The sequence below is a fragment of the Hevea brasiliensis genome, chromosome 7 (assembly GCF_030052815.1).
Source record: "Hevea brasiliensis isolate MT/VB/25A 57/8 chromosome 7, ASM3005281v1, whole genome shotgun sequence".
Lineage (NCBI taxonomy): Eukaryota > Viridiplantae > Streptophyta > Magnoliopsida > Malpighiales > Euphorbiaceae > Hevea > Hevea brasiliensis.
This window is the reverse complement of record NC_079499.1, coordinates 55,137,788-55,158,651: the sequence shown is the minus strand read 5'-3', so window position 1 is coordinate 55,158,651 and position 20,864 is coordinate 55,137,788.

Genomic DNA, 20,864 nt, shown 5'->3' with positions numbered 1-20,864 from the left:
AAGAGTTTTAATATGCTGTTTATCATTGAAATCAAATAGATAAAAATAAATCTTGCATGATGCATGTGACCCTAGATGAAAATTTTGAATTTTAATGATCTAAACTTGTGTTTTTCATGCTTTCGCTCTTTCAATTGGTATCAAAGCCACAATATTTGCCATTTAGATTGTTTATTATATGATTTAATTGTGTGGTTTGATCATGAGATCAAAAGATCCATTGCTGGTTGCAAATGAAAGGTGGCGGCATGGTGATGAACACCAATGGTGCACACACTTTGTGGTCTCCAATGGTGCGTGCAAGGTTTGGGTTTTTGAATCTACAATTGTTGTATGATCTAAGGTTCATTCTATGACTAGTTAAAATGTTTAATTAGGTGTTTTAACCACACAATTAAATTTTGATTCAAATTTGAATTTAAAAAAATTGTTTGAATGTGATTCAAATCTGAATTTTTAAAGTTGTTTGAATGTGATACAAATATGAATTTTTAAAGTCATTTGAATGTGATTCAAATCTGAATTTTAAAAGTTGTTTGAATGCGATTCAAATTTGAATTTTTAAAATTGTTTGAATGTGATTCAAATCTGAATTTTTGAATTTGTTTGAATGTGATTCAAATCTGAATTTTTAAATTTATTTGAATGTGATTCAAATCTAAATTTTTAAATTTGTTTGAATCATATTCAAATCTGGATTTTTAAGTTGAATATGAGATATTCAATTTAATTTATGTATGTTTTATTTAATTGTTAAATAGTGATATGGATGATAGATGATCATGGACTATAAAAGACTAATGTGATTGGATTTATTTCTTTTATGTTTCTTTGGGTTGTAATTTAATTAATTTATTTTAATTTATTTTGGGCATGTATTATTAAGGTTGGAATAATTTTGGGTTGTACTTTCATTTATTTAGTTCTTGTAAATTCGCCTTGGTATGCCAAGGATTACTATGTAATATTGGATTGCAAGAAGATCAAGGAGGTCAAGAGCATTGGTGGGACCAGTGGGAGGAATTCAATACCAAGTGTTGATTATGTACTCCTTCAGTAACTCTTGTAATATGAATGAATGAAATGCACCTAGGAATGCCCTGATTCAATTCTTGGCAGCTCAGAATTGAATCCCTTAGAAAGTCCATGATCATTTCATATTTATTGTTTATCCATGAATGTATGAGATGTATGGGAATGTATGCAAGCATATGATATATGCATGCTAATTGGATAATGTGTAAAGTGAGACCTCAATAGTAATTAGCACAACCACAAAATCTTCCAAACAAATGATTAAGTTGGAAATGGTATAATTAAAGTAATTATAACATGGGCCCTCCATTGAGACAATTATTTTAAGAAATTTTAAATACTTGCATAAGATGCAATTAATTTAATAGATTTTCTTAAGAATAATTGTTAAGCATGAGATGTTGTAAATATGTAAATGGTTTAGTGGCCAATATTTGATGTACCTGAGGACATTAAAATTATTTGCATAATTACTGGCTCAATGGGATCAACTTAACTAATGTAAGATAAGTCAATAATGGATGTACCTGAGATTTTGAGTATTAGGGACTAGATAAAGGATTGAACCTCACATGAGATGTGATGGGCAAGGAGTTGCTCACTTATAGTTTATTGTAATTCCAATAATGCATGTACCTGAGGATGATCAATAGAATTATAGGAATTCAATCACCCACTAGAAATCCATCCCACTAGGATTTCCGTTTTCTACTATGGAAGTGTAGGATTCGCTAAGTTAGTGGGAGGACAAATTTGATTAAAAGACCATGATCATTTTAGTTAATTACTTGATACATTTACTAATTAATCTGGTTATTTTCTACAGTTAATTTTCTGATAATAATGAGCACAGAACAACCACCACCATCTAATATCCTTGCAAGCATACTTGATCGCAATAGGTTGACAGAACCTAATCTGTCTGATTGGCTAAAAAATTTGAAACTTGTCTTGAACTTTGAACATATAGGATATGTTCTAGACTCAAATATTCCTAGTCCCTTACCTCCAGAGGCCACTCAAGAGGAACATAAAACTTTGGACAAGTGGAAGGAGCAAGATATGAGAGCTAAGTATTACATACTTGCTTCCATGAGTAATGAGTTACAGAAGCAGCATGAGAACATGCAGAGAGCGAGTGAGATCCTCCTTCACCTACAAGAGTTGTGTCACACCCGATCCCTTATAAGGCACGACATGTTCCCGTAGCATACCTAATGAATTACCAAACTCCACCTACAGATAACCCATTAGTTATGTTACAAAGGATTTTAAAACAAACCATAACTTTTTATCTTATCAATTCTTTCGTGGAAAACTGCATGAGAATAGTTAAAATTCCATGTAAACATTCATTGGAAATAATGATAGACTAAATATTACAAAAGTTACATTTTCATAAGTCTCAAAGTAAAATACAAAATAGTTATAAACTCAAAATGAGATAGCAATGCAATGCTTTTAAATACAAACTGCTCAATATCCGTACATCCATATATATAGGTACAAAATACATCCAAAGGAATCACAAGGGTATACCTAACGTAAATACCCATAAACAATACCAAAATGATGCTTTCAAGTCTCTCACTCGGCAGCCTTCTCCTTTCCCTTACCTGCGACAGCATAAAGAAGCTATCGCTGAGTATATCACTCAGTGGTGCACAACTAATAACTTTAAAACTTAAGATAAAATACAATTTGTTAAAACATAATAAATCACATTTTTCTTAAGCATGAAAACTTCACAAGAGCTCTAAGTTCATAAGAGCCATTTATTTGAATAACATTGCAAATGAGAAATCATACTTCATAAATCACAATTCACAAAGCATTAGTGTTGCCAACACCAACACACAGTTCAGGCCATGACACAAAATTTCACGATCAGTGCCATGTTGTACACCACGACAAAGCAATCTCAACCTCACTAACCGTTATTAATGAGGGAAGGGCTAGCTAGCTAATGAGTTCTCATATAGTCTTACCCCACTAACTGTTATTAATGGGAGACATAATCAATATCAATTACCAACCCCAAGTAGTCGTTACTACTGGGGAGTTCCGAAAGGGACTTTCATGCTAATTGTGGTTTCAAAACAGTTTCCAAAAATTTTTCCATTTAACAATCACATTTATAAATCAGTAAACACATTTAAATTCATCATAATATCTAAATAAAGGTAGCAACACCTAAATTTCTTAAATGCAAGAGAAAAACCATATTTCAGTCAAAGTAAACTTGTTCAAACCAAACTCATTCAATTTAACACATTCCAAGTAATTTACAAATTTAAAAACGAAGAAAAAGTTAATTGTGCACAGACCTTCAATGCTCTCCTTTATTGTTACCTACTTCTCCTTGTTCATTCCAACTTCTTTTTCTACTAAAAAAACACAAATAGAATACCTCAATACTAATCTCAATTGCTGCCAAGCACTCATTACATGCATGTCTAATGCATCCCAAGTTAGCTTTGAAAATTTTAGAATATTTTGGTTTTGGGACAGCTTGAAGCCCCAATCTTTGAACCCAATTTTTAACTAGTTTCGATCATAATTTGGCGAGGTGTTCTTCATGAAAATTGTTCATTTAGGTCTTAACTTTATTTTCCTTTTTGAATTGCTTAATTCGGAGCTGTGTAGCTCAAGTTATGCCCAAAACACTATTACTATTTACGTCACTGTTCATGCTGCAGATTTTATTCTGGCAGATTTATCGATCCAACTTCTTTCAGCAATTTGACTAAGTTAAGTCCATAATTTGGTCTAATGTTCTTTATATGAAATGTTCTACTATGTCTTAGGTTTCCATCGGTTTAAGAATCGCCTAAATCGGAGTTTTCTAGAGAGAGTTATAGCCTTGCAAATTTTGCTATTCATTTGGTCAATTTTAGGTGCCTAGATTCTGGCAGATTCGGTGACCTGAATTCGTTTTCGCAATTTGATTGAGTTAAGTTCATAATTTAGCCTAAAATTCTTCACATGAAATATTCTACTATGTCTTAGGTTTCCATCTGTTCAAGAATCGACTAAATTGGAGTTTTCTAGATAGAGTTATAGCCTCGCAAAGTTTACTGTTCATTTGGTCAATTTTAGGTGCCCAGATTCTGGCAGATTCGGTGACCCGAATTCGTTTCGCAATTTGAATGAGTTAAGTTCATAATTTGGCCTAACATTCTTCATATGAAATATTCTACTATGTTTAGGTTTCCATCGGTTGAAGAATCGCCTAAATTGGAGTTTTCTAGAGAGAGTTATAGCCTTGCAAAGTTTACTGTTCATTTAGTCAATTTTAGGTGCCCAGATTCTGGCAGATTCGGTGACCCGAATTCGTTTCGCAATTTGATTGAGTTAAGTTCATAATTTAGCCTAACATTCTTCATATGAAATATTTTACTATGTCTTAGGTTTCCATTGGTTCAAGAATCACCTAAATCGGAGTTTTCTAGAGAGAGTTATAGCCATTGAAACTTTACTGCTCATATGGCAATTTTGCAGTTTTGCAGATTTAGTAACTCAACTTTGCTCAATAATTTGATTGGGTTAATGACATAATTTCGGTTTGTGTTCTTCATGAAAGTTTTAGGTCTATATCTCATCCAACTACTGGTAAAATTTCAGGTCATTTTGACCTGCCTAGCTCGAGTTATGACCCAAACACGATTACTGTTCATGTGTACTGTTCATACTGCAGTTTTTTAAGTTTGGTCAGTTTGTTCACTAGGTTTTGGTCACTTTTTGGGCATGCTTCCTAAATGAAAATTGTGTTATTTAGTGCCTATTTTCAGTCCCAATTGGTCCCATACCAATTGGACTTGTAAAATTTCATTTTTGATTCCTCAAAGTTGGCTTTTGGTCATGCTTCATACCCAATCCGAATTTGGCTTTGATTTAAACACTTCTAACAAACTTAATTAGGTCAAAAATGGCAATTTCTTTCCTTAAACTATGTCAAAGACATCATTTAGCACTTCTTCACATTTTTTGTCTCTAAACCCTAATGTTCAAAACCCTAATTTTTCTACAATTTGGCCAAAACCCTAGTTTAGGTTCCATATATGTTTTCTTTTATTTTCTTATGAAATTTCATCATAAATTAACTTCATTCCAAGCTTATACAACTAATCTAACATGAAAAGAAAATTACCTCTTGTTGATTTCTTTCCAACTTCACTTTTCTTCCAATTCTTATTCTCCTTGCTTTTAATCTCTCAATCAAAGATCTCTTTGATGTTTTCTTTTAGTGGGCTATGGAATTTATGAAGGGAATTTCAGGGAATTAAAACTTGGGAGGGGAAATCAATGAGGGGAAGAAGTGGAAGAAGAAGAGAAAGAGAGAGAGAGAGAGAGAGAGAGAGAGGAAGAAAGAGGAGAGGGTGGTGGCCTCTTATGAAAAAAAAGAAATGAAGAAGACATTTGTCTTCTTATATATATATATATATATATATATATATATATATATATATATATATATATATATATCCCTAAAATTAGCTTATTAAAATTATAAATTTTAATTGTGTCATAAGGATAATTAAACTTAAATTTTTATTCCCTTTTTTTTTTACATTTACACTTAATTTTTTTCTTTTAATTAAATAATTAAATTTAACTATCAAAAGCCCATAAGTCTTTCATTTTAATTTTGTCATAATGGAAATGAAAGTTTAAGTTTTCATTTCTTAAATTTTCCCTTACATATTTTTTTTACTTGAATTTTTCTTCAATTTTTACCCCATAATTCAATTCATTAATTTCATTTAATTTAATTGACATTTTGGTCAAAAGTCAACTCTTGAGGTGAATTGACCAAAATGCCCCTCATCGGGTCATAATCATTCTTTTTATAATACCCGATGAGTCCTTAGCTTTTTTATTCACTAGAATTTTTATTGTGTCTATCTCAATTAATTTTCTATTTATTTTTGGTCTTTAAGGTGTCTTTGAATAGTATTAGTCACAGACCAAAAATGGTACTATTCATAACTCGGAGGTTCGGGGTGTTACAATTCTCCCCTCCTTAAAAATATATTTCGTCCTCGAAAATTACCTGGTCTCAGTCTCTGAATAGCTGTGGGTGCTGTCTCCTCATGTCCTCCTCACGTTCCCATGTAGCCTCTTGGCCTGAATGATGGTTCCACAGCACTTTGACTAGAGGTATTTATTTGTTCCTCAGCTGCTTCATCTCATGTGCTAAGATCTTTATGGGCTCTTCATCATATGTCAGGTCTGGATTCACCTCAATCTCCTCTATTGGCAAAATGTGAGAGGGGTCTGATCTGTACCTCCTCAACATGGAGACATGGAAGATATTGTGAATCTTTTCTAACTCTGCAGGCAATGCAAGTCTATATGCCAATGGACCCACTCTTTCCAGAACCTCATACGGCCCAATGAAGCGAGGACTTAGTTTCCCCTTTCTACCAAACCTCATGGTCCTCTTCCATGGGGAAACTTTCAGGAACACCTTGTCACCCACACTATACCGAATATCTCTTCTCTTTAGGTCAATGTAGGACTTATGTCTATCCGTTGCAACTTTGAGTCGGTCTCTAATGAGCTTAACCTTTTCTTCTGTCTGTTGCACTAATTCTGGACCAATCAACTTCCTCTCACCCACTTCATCCCAACACAAGGGAGTTCTACACTTTCTGCCATAAAGTGCTTCGTATAGAGGCATTCCGATGCTTAACTGATAACTGTTGTTGTAGACAAATTCAATTAAATGCAAGTGTGTGTCCCAACTCCCTTCAAACTCAATCACACAAGCCCGAAGCATATCCTCCAAAATCTGAATGATCCTTTTGGATTGGCCATCTGTCTGTGGATGGAATGCTGTACTGAAGTTCAATCTAGTTCCTAGGGCTTTTTGGAGACTGCCCCAGAATCTAGAAGTGAACCTTGGGTCTTTGTCCGATACAATAGACACTGGCACTCCATGTAACCTCACAACATCATCAATTTATAGTTTGGCCAATCTTTCCAGGCTCTAATCCATTCTCACTAGCAAAAAGTGTGCAGACTTGGTCAATCTATCAACAATAACCCAAACTGCATCATGATTCTTTTGTGTACGTGGAAGTCCTATCACGAAATCCATAGTGATTCTTTCCCATTTCCACTTGAGAATTGGCAATGGCTATAGCAACCCTGCAGGCACTTGGTGTTCTGCCTTTACTTGCTGACAAGTTAGGCATTTGGCAACATATTCTGCAATGTCTTTCTTCATTCCTCTCCACCAATAATGCTCTTTCACACTTCTATACATTTTGGTTCCACCAGGGTGCATTGCAAAAAGTGAATCATGTGCTTCCTTTAGTCTGCCTCAGTTTAACATTATCAGGAATGCACATTCTGCCCTTATATAACAACAAGCCCTCATCATTTACTGATAATTCTATTTTCTTGCCATCCCGAGCCTCTTCCATCAACTTCACATACTTATCATCCTTCTATGCAACTGCTTTAATTTGTTCTGCTAGCATTGGCTTCACTTGCCAAGTAGCTACAATCTGCCCATCTTCATTAATCTCCGAACTGGCATGCAATGCCCTTAATTCATGCACCATGGACAAAGGAGAAACCCTCAAACCAGCCATAGTCTTGCGACTTAAAGCATCAGTTACAACATTAGCTTTTCCAGGCTGATAGTCTATCAAACAATCATAATCTTTTATCAGCTCTAACCATCTCCTTTGCCTCAAATTTAACTCCTTTTGTGTGCCCAAGTATTTCAAACTTTTATGATCTGTGTATATATAACATCTCTCTCCATACAAGTAATGTCTCCAGATCTTCAAGGCAAAGACAATGGCTACTAGCTCCAAGTCATGTGTAGGATAATTTCTCTCATGCGGTTTAAGCTGGCGTGAAGCATAGGCAATGACGTTTCTATCTTGCATCAACACACAGCTTAATCCGTTATGAGAAGCATCACCGTATATGGTATACTCCTTACCTAAAGTGGGCAAGGTTAAGACTGGGGCTTCAGTTAAATGCCTCTTTAACTCATTAAAACTTTCCTGGCATCGATCAGTCCACTGAAATTTTACATCCTTACTAAGTAGCTTGGTCAGTGGAGATGCTAGTATGGAGAATCCCTTCACAAACCTTCGATAATACCTAGCTAAACCAAGGAAACTCTGAACTTCCATGACATTTCTAGGTGGCTTCCAATTAAGAATGGCTTCTACTTTGCTAGGATCCACTTGGATACCTTCTGCAGATACAATATGCCCCAAAAATGAAATCTCCTTTAGCCAAAACTCACATTTCTACAGTTTGGCATACAACTGTTTCTCCCTCAAAGTCTGCAATACTATCCTCAGGTGCTTGTCGTGTTCCTCTGCATTTTTTGAGTACACCAAAATATCATTAATGAACACCACAACAAACTGATCCAAATATGGCCTGAAGATAGTGTTCATCATGCCCATAAAAGCAGCTGGAGCATTAGTCAACCCGAATGGCATTATCAAGAACTCATAGTGACCATACCGAGTCCTAAAGGCAATTTTAGGAATACTTTGCTCCTGCACCCTTAACTGGTAGTAGCCTGATCTCAAGTCAATTTTGGAGAATACAGTTGCATCCTTCAACTGATCAAACAAATCATCGATCCGTGGCAGAGGATATCTATTCTTTATGGTCACCTTAGTCAACTGTCTATAGTCTATGCATAGACGGAGAGTACCATCCTTCTTCTTCACAAATAATACTGGTGCTCCCAAGGTGACACGCTAGGGCGAATGAAACCCTTATCTAATAATTCCTGCAATTGCACCTTCAACTCTTTCAACTCAGCAGGTGCCATCCTATAAGGAGTGATGGAGATTGGCTCCACACTAGGCATAGTCTCAATTTCAAACTGCACCTCTCTTTCTGGAGGCAATCCCGGTAATTCTTCCGGAAAGACATCCGAAAAATTCCATACCGTAGGAATATCTTTAAGATCTAGAGTCCCCACCTCGGTGTCTATCACATGAGCTAGATAAGCTTCACATCCCTTTCTAATCATCTTTCTAGCAAGTGCAGCTGAAATGATGTTGGATGGCAATAACTGCCTCTCCCCGTGTATCACTACATCTGCATACTCAGGAAGACCAAAAGTGATCTTGATCTGATCGATCATGGCGTGATGCCTGGCTAACCAATCCATGCCCAAGATGATATCACAATCTCGGAAGGGCATGCCAATTAAGTCTGACAGTAATGTATCTCCTTGGATCACCAAAGGACAATCTTTATACAATTTATTCACCCTAACCTCCTGTCTTAAAGGACTAGTCACTAGCACATCATAATCCAATTTCACACAAGGAATAGCAACAGAGCATGCAATACTGGCACTAGCATAAGAATGTGTAGAACCAGGGTCAAACAGCACATATACATCTCTATCAAAAATGGAGAAAGTACCAGCCACAACATCTGATGTCTCAGCTTCATCCCTCTGGCGCATGGTGTACACCCTGACTGGTGCACCACTCTGCTCTGGTTGGCTCACTGTGCCCTGGCTACCAAAAGTGTTACCTCTACCCTTGCCTCTGCCTCTATTAGTTGTCTGTTGTCCTCTGGAAGTAAAACCTTGAACAGATCTCTCAATGGTAGTAGGAGGCCCAGATCTACGGGCACTAGTGCAATCTCTAGCAAAATTCCCACTTCCACCACAGTTGTAACAGGCTCCTATGGCCTTATAACATACTCCTCCATGAGTTCTGCCACAAGTCTCATAAGCACGGGTAGGAAAGGAACCCCTAGATGTCTGCTGTTCGGATCTAGGTGGCCTCTGCCCTGAGAATCTTCCCCTACTAGATCCTCTATTACTTGGTCCCCCAAAGCTCTTCCTCTTACCCGAATTGTTACTTGGACTTTGACCTGTAGGCTTACTGCTCTTCTCTTTTTCAGTGGTTACCTTCTTAGATGCCCCTTCTAGTTCTATCCTTTCCAATTCAAGGGCTTGTGATATCAACCCAGAGAAGTTATCATGTCGAAACCCAACCACTTGCAATCTCAAACTAGGCCTCAAACCGTTTGCATCTGTCTCTACTGGTAGTGAGTAGGCTTCCAGCATAGTGGCTGAGGCGAGAAAAGTCTCTCTTATTCTCGGCTACAATCTTGTTCCCTTGCTTCAAACTGAGAAACTCCTGCAGCTTCATATCCATATAGGTATCAGGAACATACTTCTATCTAAACTCCCTTAGAAAGTCATCCCATGTCAGCACTGGCGGCTCAGCTAAACTGTGGGGAATGGTCTTCCACCACTCATATGCATCTCCATGCAGTAAGGAAATTGAATATTCAAACTTCAACTCATCTGTGCAGTACAATTTCTTGAAGACCCTCTCCATCCGTTCTAACCATTGCTCAGCTTCCAATGGGCCCACTGTACCCTTGAACTCTGTTGCCCCATACTTCATTAACTTATCATATTGTCTGGCTGGGGATGGTGGTTGCACTGGAGGTGCTTGCACAGGAGCTTGGACTGGTATATTGCCAGCCATTTGCTGAAATAGTGCAGCCATTTGCTGAGCGAACTAAGCAGGAAACTGCATGGGTGGGATGGGTGCAGCCGATCCACTAGCATTCTGAGGAGCTGGGGCTTCCCCCTGTACCTCAGCTGCTACTGATTGCTCTACTGTGTGATCCCCCTCTTCCATATTGAATCAAAAGGAATTCTACTCCCTGATCAATCAACACAAGGAGATTTCCTTCCATTAGTCCATATTTATGATGTAATGCACTATATGTATTAATAATGACAATTGAGCAATTGTACTTATCAAAAATTTTCAAACATGCAATTTCAAAACTTGTATAAAAACCAAAGCTCTGATACCACTAAAACATGCCACACCCTATTCCTTATAAGGCACGACATGTTCCCATAGCATACCTAATGAATTACCAAACTCCACCTACAGATAACCCATTAGTTATGCTACAAAGGATTTTAAAACAAACCATAACTTTTTATCTTATCAATTCTTTTGCGGAAAACTGCATGAGAATAGTTAAAATTCCATGTAAACATTCATTGGAAATAATGAAGACTAAATATTACAAAAGTTACATTTTCATAAGTTTCAAAGTAAAATACAAAATAGTTACAAACTCAAAATGAGATGGCAATGCAATGCTTTTAAACACAAACTGCTCAATATCCGTACATCCATACATATAGGTACAAAATACATCCAAAGGAATCACAAGGGTATACCTAATGTAAATACCCACAAACAATACCAAAATGCTACTTTCAAGTCTCTCACTCAGTAGCCTTCTCCTTTCCCTTACCTGCGATAGCATAAAGAAGCTATCGCTGAGTATATCACTTAGTAGTGCACAACTAATAACTTTAAAACTTAAGATAAAACACAATTTGTCAAAGCATAATAAATCACATTTTTCTTAAGCATGAAAACTTCACAAGAGTTCTAAGTTCATAAGAGCCATTTATTTGAATAACATTGCAAATGAGAAATCATACTTCATAAATCACAATTCACAAAGCATTAGTGTTGCCAACACCAACACACAATTCAGGCCATGACACAAAATTTCACGATCAGTGCCGTGTTGTACACCACGACAAAGCAATCTCAACCTCACTAACCGTTATTAATGAGAGAAGGGCTAGCTAGCTAATGAGTACTCATATAGTCTTACGCCACTAACCGTTATTAATGGGAAACATAATCAATATCAATTACCAACCTCAAGTAGTCGTTACTACTGGAGAGTTCCGAAAGGGACTGTCATGCTAACTGTGGTTTCAAAACAGTTTCCAAAAATTTTTCCATTCAACAATCACATTTATAAACCAATAAACACATTTAAATTCATCATAATATCCAAATAAAGGTAGCAACACCTAAATTTCTTAAATGCAAGAGAAAAACTATATTTCAGTCAAAGTAAACTTGCTCAAAGCAAACTCATTCAATTTAACACATTCCAAGCAATTTACAAATTTAAAAACGAAGAAAATGTTAGTTGTGCACAAACCTTCAATGCTCTCCTTTATTGTTACCTACTTCTCCTTGTTCATTCCAACTTCTTTTTCTACTGAAAAAACACAAATAGAATACCTCAATACCAATCTCAATTGCTGCCAAGCACTCATTACATGCGCGCATCCCAAGTTAGCTTTGAAAATTTTAGAATATTTTGGTTTTGGGACAGCTTGGTGCCCCAATCTTTGAACCTAATTTTTACCTAGTTTTGATCATAATTTGGTGAGGTGTTCTTCATGAAAATTGTTCATTTAGGTCTTAACATTATTTTCATTTTTGAATTGCTTAATTCGGAGCTGTGTAGCTAGAGTTATGCCCAAAACACAATTACTGTTCACGTCACTGTTCATGCTGCAGATTTTGTTCTAGCAGATTTATCGATCCAACTTCGTTCAGTAATTTGAGCAAGTTAAGTCCATAATTTGGTCTAATGTTCTTCATATGAAATGTTTTACTATGTCTTAGGTTTCCATCGGTTTAAGAATCGCCTAAATTGGAGTTTTCTAGAGAGAGTTATAGCCTTGCAAACTTTACTGTTCATTTGGTCAATTTTAGGTGCCCAGATTCTGGCAGATTTGGTGACCTAAATTCGTTTCGCAATTTGATTGAGTTAAGTTCATAATTTAGCCTAACATTCTTCATATGAAATATTCTACTATTTCTTAGGTTTCTATCGGTTCAAGAATTGCCTAAATTAGAGTTTTCTAGATAGAGTTATAGCCTTGCAAAATTTACTGTTCATTTGGTCAATTTTAGGTGCCCAGATTTTGGCAGATTCGGTGACCCAAATTCGTTTTGCAATTTGATTGAGTTAAGTTCATAATTTGGCCTAACATTCTTCATTTGAAATATTCTACTATGTTTAGGTTTCCATTGGTTCAAGAATCGCCTAAATTGGAGTTTTCTAGAGAGAGTTATAGCCTTGCAAAGTTTACTGTTCATTTAGTCAATTTTAGGTGCCCAGATTCTGGCAGATTTGTTGACCCGAATTCGTTTCACAATTTGATTGAGTTAAGTTCATAATTTGGCCTAATATTCTTCATATGAAATATTCTACTATGTCTTAGGTTTCCATCGGTTCAAGAATCACCTAAATCGGAGTTTTCTAGAGAGAGTTATAGCCATTGAAACTTTACTGCTCATATGGCAATTCTGCAGTTTTGCAGATTCAGTAACTTAGTTTTGCTCAATAATTTGAATGGGTTAATGGCATAATTTGGGTTTATGTTCTGCATGAAAGTTTTAGGTCTATATCTCATCTAACTGCTGGTAAAATTTCAGATCATTTTGACCTGCCTAGCTCGAATTATGACCCAAACATGATTACTGTTCATGTGTACTGTTCATACTGCAGTTTTTCAAGTTTGGTCAGTTTGTTCACTAGGTTTTGGTCACTTTTTGGGCATGCTTCCTAAATGAAAATTGTGTCATTTAGTGCCTATTTTCAGTGTCAATTGGTCCCATACCAATTGGACTTGTAAAATTTCATTTTTGGTCCCTCGAAGTTGACTTTTGGTCATGCTTCATACCCAATCCGAATTTGGCTTTGATTTAAACACTTCTAACACACTTAATTAGGTCACAAATGGCCATTTCCTTCCTCAAACTATGTCAAAGACATCATTAAGCACTTCTTCTCATTTTTTGTCTCTAAACCCTAATGTTCAAAACCCTAATTTTTCTCCCATTTGGCCAAAACCCTAGTTTAGGTTCCATATATGTTTTCTTTCATTTTCTTTTGAAATTTCATCATAAATTAACTTCATTCCAAGCTTATACAACTAATCTAACATGAAAAGAAAATTACCTTTTGTTGATTTCTTTCCAACTTCACTTTTCTTCCAATTCTTGTTCTCCTTGCTTTTAATCTCTCTATTAAAGATCTCTTTGATGTTTTCTTTTAGTGGGCTATGGAATTTATGAAGAGAATTTAAGGGAATTAAAACTTGGGAGGGGAACTTAATGAGGGGAAGAAGTGGAAGAAGAAGAGAAAAAGAGAGAGAGAGAGAGAGAGAGGAAGAGAGAGGAGAGGGTGGCGGCCTCTTATGAAAAAAAAAGAAATGCAGAAGACATTTGTATTCTTATTTATATATATATATATATTTATATATTTATCCCTAAAATTAGCTTATTAAAATTATAAATTTTAATTGTGTCATAAGGATAATTAAACTTAAATTTTTATTCCCTTTTTTTTTTACATTTACACTTAATTTTTTCTTTTAATTAAATAATTAAATTTAACTATCAAAAGCCCATAAGTCTTTCATTTTAATTTTGTCATAATGGAAATGAAAGTTTAAGTTTTCATTTCTTAAATTTTCCCTTACATATTTTTTTTACTTGAATTTTTCTTCAATTTTTACCCCATAATTCAATTCATTAATTTCATTTAATTTAATTGACATTTTAGTCAAAAGTCAACTCTTGAGGTGAATTGACCAAAATGCCCCTCATCGGGTCATAATCCTTCTTTTTATAATACCCGATGAGTCCTTAGCTTTTTTATTCACTAGAATTTTTATTGTGCCTATCTCAATTAATTTTCTATTTATTTTTGGTCTTTAAGGTGTCTTTGAATAGTATTAGTCACGGACCAAAAATGGTACTATTCATAACTCGAAGGTTCGGAGTGTTATAAGTTGTATGGTGAGCACAGTAGGAATGCTAGGTATGAGATATCTAGACAGCTATTTCGCATGAGGATGTCTGAGGGACAGAATGTTGGGGATCATGTCCACTAGATGATTCGACTGATTGAGCAGTTGGAACATCTTGACTTTAACATGGATTTCCAACTGCTGACGGATTTGATCCTTTAGTCTCTTCCTGAGTCTTTTGGGAATTTTCTGACAAATTTCCATATGACTAAATAGGAATGCACCTTGGCTGGTTTACTCAACATGCTGGTTATTGCCCAAAAGAATATGCCAGGTAATAAAGGAAAAGAGGCAGCTTTGATTGCATCTTTTTCTGCTGGAAAGTCCAACAAGAAAATGGACAATTAGAAAAAGAAACCTTAAGTTCCAGGATCTTCCAAGAAGATAGCCAAACAGAAAAATAAAGATCAAAGCTGATAAAGGCAAAGGAAAGTGTTTCCACTACCAGCAGGAAAGTGTTTCCACTGCCCAGAGTATAGCAATATAAAAGAATGCAATGCCATGATGAAAATCAACTCAAGTTCAAAATATTTTTGGCACTTAAGATTAGGTCATGTTGCAGAAGATAGGATTGCAAAATTGGAGAAAATGGGGATTTTATTCTCATTGGGCTCTAAGCCTACTCCAACTTGTGAATCTTGCCTTCAGGGCAAAATGACTAGATCACCCTTTGTTGGACAAGGACTAAGAGCTGAAAATATTTTAGAACTAATACATAGTGATGTATGTGATCCATTTAAGGAAATGGTTAGAGACAGTTTTCATTACTTTATTACCTTTACTGATGATAAATCAAGGTTTGGGTATTTGTATTTGATGAAATACAAACATGAATCCTTTAAAAAGTTCAAAGAATTTAAATCTGAAGTAGAAAATCAAACAGGAAAAAGTATTAAAGCTTTTCGATCAGATCGTGGAGGTGAATACTTGAGTACTAAATTTGATGAATGCTTGAAAGAGCACGGCATTGTTTCCCAGCTGACTCCTTCAGGAACACCACAGCTGAATAGTGTATATGAAAGTAGAAATCGTACCCTATTGGATATGGTACGTAGTATGATGAGCTATACTGATATGCCAATCTCCTTTTGGGGATTTGCATTAGAATCAACTTTGTATATTCTAATTAGGATTCCATCAAAATCAGTATCTTCCACACCTTCTGAGATATGGCATGGAAGAAAACCAAGTCTTAAGCATGTTAAGATTTGGGGTTGTCTAGCTTATATCAAGAAGCTGAACACTGATAAATTGGAAACCAGATCAGAAAAGGGTCAATTTGTTGGATATCCAAAAGATAGTTTTGGATATTATTTTTATTTTCCTGCATCACAAAAGGTTGTGATAAGTAGAGATGCCACATTTTTTGAACAACAGTTTGTTCAAAAAGGAGGCAAAGGAAGGCAAATAGAGTTGGAATTAGCGAATTCTTATCAACTAACAGATCAGATGGATATAGATCCATCTAGTCAATCTACACCTATTGATGAAACATCTACAGCTGTTCCTCGTAGAATAACCAGGGTATCTCACCCACTAGTGAGATATGGTTTCCTTCATGAAAAAGAACAAGAGTTGTTTACTAATGAAGAAATGGACATGGAGATGATCCACTTACCTATGAAGAAGCTATATCAGATATAGACTCTTCAAAATGGATTTATGCCATGAAATCCAAGATTGATTCCATGTATAAGAATCAAGTTTGGGATCTTATTGACCTACCTGAAGGTATTGTACCTATAGGGAACAAATGGGTTTTCAAGAAGAAAATTGGTTTTGATGGAAAGGTAGAGACCTGTAAGGCAAGGCTAATAGCGAAAGGGTTTTGCCAAAGGCAAGGAATCGACTATGAGGAGACTTTCTCGCCTGTTGCCCTGCTTAAATCAATTAGGATTCTATTAGCAATAGTTGCATAGTATGATTGTGAGATTTAGTAGATGGATGTCAAAACAGTTTTTCTCAATGGATACATTGAAGAAAACATTTTCATAGGACAACTTAGTGCTTTGAATCCCAAGATGGTTTCAAAGTGCACAAGCTAAAGCGATCCATTTATGGGTTAAAACAGGCTTCAAGGAGTTGGAACATCCGTTTTGATGAAGCCATTAAGTCATTTAGTTTTATAAAAAATGAGGATGAGCCATGTGTATATAAGAAGGTTAGTGATAGTGTTATCATTTTCCTTATCTTATAAGTGGATAATATGCTGTTGATAGGTAATGACACAGGTATGTTGGCCACTATAAAGATATGATTGTCAAATACATTCTCCATGAAAGACTTAGGGTAGGCAACCTATATTCTTGGGATTCACATCTATAGAGATAGAGCGAAAAGAATAATTAGTTTATCCCAAAGTCTATACTTTGAAAAGGTGTTAAAGAGGTTTAACATGCTTGATTTCAAGAGAGGATTGTTACCAGTGAGACATGGTATCCATCTTTCTAAAGAGATGTCTCCAAAGACACCTGAAGAAAGAGATAAAATGGCTAGGATTCCATATGCTTCGGCTATTGGAAGTTTGATGTATGCAATGTTGTGTACTAGGCCAGATATCTCATATGCTATTAGTTTGACGAGCAGGTATCAATCCAATCCAAGTTTGGAACACTAGATAGCTGTCAAGAATATCCTTAAGTACTTAAGAAGAACTAAGGATTTATTCTTGATATATGAAGGTGGAGACTTGCAATTGGATGGTTATATTGATTCTGATTTCCAATCAGATATCGATGATAGAAAGTCTACCTCTAGGTTTGTGTTCATTTGTAAAGGAAGTGCAGTTAATTGGAAGAGTTCCAAATAGGGTACGACTGCTTGTTCCATTACAGAGGCCAAGTATATTACTGCATCAGATGCTACAAATGAAGCTGTTTAGAAATAAGGAACCCCGGTCTCACTAGAAATCCAAACACATAGAAAGGCACTATCACATTATCAGAGAAATAGTTGGGCAAGGCGATGTAGCCATGCAGAAAATAACATTAGCTGAAAATCCAGCTAATTCATTCACTAAGCCTTTCTCACAAGCTTAGTTAGACTGACATATTGAGAAGATGGGTCTAAGGTATTGTAATGAATGGCTCTAGTGCTAGTGGGAGATTATTAGTAGTATGCCCTAGAGTATATCATTTAGTATATATCTTGTACATGTTTTATTAATAAAAGGCATTTTTACTTTTTCATTTACATAATATATTTATGTGTAATAGAAAAGGTCAATTGATATTTTGTTAGAAATTCTTTTCTTAAGTTGTTAAGAATATGAGTAACAGTATTTCTAGCACAGAGTATCATAAATTGGTTCACAATCGAGGATACTTCACAATAAGGACATGACTTATCCAGAAAGATTATAATTATGTTTGTTCCCAAGTTATTTATATGAGATATAAATAAGATGGAATGGTGAGTCTCATGCCATATAACAAACATGATAGGCACTTATACATGATAAGTAGGCCGAACCAGTGACATTTATGACGAGCACATGGAGTTTACTCTTGTCAATGTATTGTTATAAATCATATCAGTGCATATAATCTTTAGACCTAAGATAGCATAGTTATCTTGTATATAGGTGGTTTGAGTTTGATACTGCTTTCATACTTGTACTGTGTATTGGTATATGGGCATGTGCTGGCTCCTACTAGTTATATATGGATGTAGGTGTTGATCAAGATGGAATCTGTTCCTCTAAGTAAATATGATAAAATCCTATGTTCATTTAATTATTCTTGATGTTTTGAGTTTCAGGCCAGGACAGATAGATTTAATCAAAAAAGAGTTTCTGATAAGAAAATCTTTTTAATCAAGAACTGAAATTAAAAGAGAACATAATATTCATAGCCAATGGGGTTTGACATATACCATGACTCTAGCTCGAATTGGGATTTTGTAACAGAAAGATTATTGTGCATGGTAACATATGATTATAGGTTCATTTAAGGTAAACCTTATTACTAATTGGGTGGCCATGGCATGCTATGCTAGGTGTTAACTATGGTCTATGAGATGCATAAAATGATTTAGAGAAATCATTTATGGTAAGAAAATTAAGAGTTGATATCATGTCTCATTACCAATTAGTGATGAGCCTAGTAAGTCATACACATGCACAAGTAATCACCAAATTAAATATGATTTAATTAATTAATTAAAGAGTTTAATTGATTAATTAAATAGATTTGGTTTGCAATTAGATTTCAAAGTCCCTAGCATGGCTTAAAACCAAATCTAGGTTATTGGATGTATAGTATAAGTTAAATTTATATTTAAATTGTTTAAATATGAATTGAATTAATGAGAAATTAATTAATAGAGATTAATTAATTAATTTATATTTGATATAAATTGATTAGAAGAAGTGAAATAATTATTTTGGGTTGAAAACTCAAAATTAAGACACAGGGGTATTTTGGTCATTTCACAGGGTGACATGTGGCACCATGAGATAGTGACACATGGCACTACATATAAGCTTGCCATATGTCTTTTAATCATGTAAGATGATCAAAGTCAAGATTAAATATAGGTTTGACACTTGGCACAATGTGATTGGATTAATTAAACCTAGAGCTAATCAGAAGGTAACATGTGGCAAGGGTTTTAAGTGGTGACCCAGCTACATAAGTGTTGTTATGAAAAGAAAACAAAATAAGCTGCCATTCATCTCTTTGTGCCGCCACCCTTGGCTACTCTCCCTTCTCTTCTTCTTCATCTCTTATCAATTCCAAGAGATTAGCAAACAATCTCTTGAATTAAAAATACTAGAAATTGTTTCTAGTGTCCTGTTTACATCTGTAATATCTCAAAAGGCAAAATTTGATTTTCTAATTCATAGAAAAAGCTTTAGAAGCTGTTCAAGGGCTGCCATAGGTGATCTTGGTGTGGAAAAGCTAGAGGGACAACATCAGGTGTCCTAAAGACGCATCCCAAAGGTGTCAAACACACTGTAGTGCATCAAAAGGTTAGTGCACTTATTCTTGATCTAATTTAGGGTTCTAATGAATTAATCTATTAATTTTAAAATCTTATATGGCAAATGTATATCCAAAATATATTAAAAGAGTTTTAATATGTTGTTTATCATTGAAATCAAATAGATAAAATTAAATCTTGCATGATGCATGTGACCCTAGATGAAAAATTTTGAATTTCAATGATCTAAACTTGTATTTTTCATGCTTCCGCTCCTTCATATACAAGATAACTGTGTTATCTCAAGTCTAAAGATTACATGCACTGATATGATTTATGACAATATATTGATAAGAGTAAACTCCATGTGCTTATCATAAATGTCACTGGTTCGGCCTACTTATCATGCATTAGTGCCTATCATATTTGTTATATGGCATGAGACTCACCATTCCATCTTATTTATATCTCATATAAATACATTGGGAACAAACATGAATACAATCTTTCTAGATAAGTCATGTCCTGTGTTAAGTATCTTCGACTGTGAACCAATTTATGATACTTTGTGCTAGAAATACTGTCACTCATATTCTTAACAACTTAAGAATAGAATTTCTAACAAAATATCAATGGACTTTTTCTATTACATATAAATATATTATGTAAATAGAAAAGTGAATATGCCTTTTATTAATAAAACATGTACAAGATACATACTAAATGATATGCTTTAAGGCATACTTCTAACAAGGAGAATGGTCTTTTCTGGTAGCACTGTTCAATTTCCTATAATCTATGCACATTCACCAACCAGTGACTACACTAGTAGGGATTAGTTCATTGTTTGCATTTTGGATAACAATTGTCCCACTCTTTTTAGGAACTACATGTATTGGACTAACCCATTTATTATTAGAAATTGGGTATATGATACCTGCATCTAATAGTTTTAAAATTTCTTTCTTGACTACTTCTTTCATGTTTGGGTTAAGTCTTCTTTGGTGCTCAATAGTGGGTTTACTATTTTCTTCCATGGGTATCTTATGCATGCAAATTGAGGGGTTGATTCCTTTCAGGTCTTCTATTTTATACCTTATGGCCTTGTTATGGATCCTAAGTTCTCTTAACAATTTTTCCTCTTCTAACTTAGACAGGCTAGCGTTAATTATAACAAGATATTTAGAGTTTGAGTCTAGAAACACTACAAGAAAAAAGGAGATTTGAA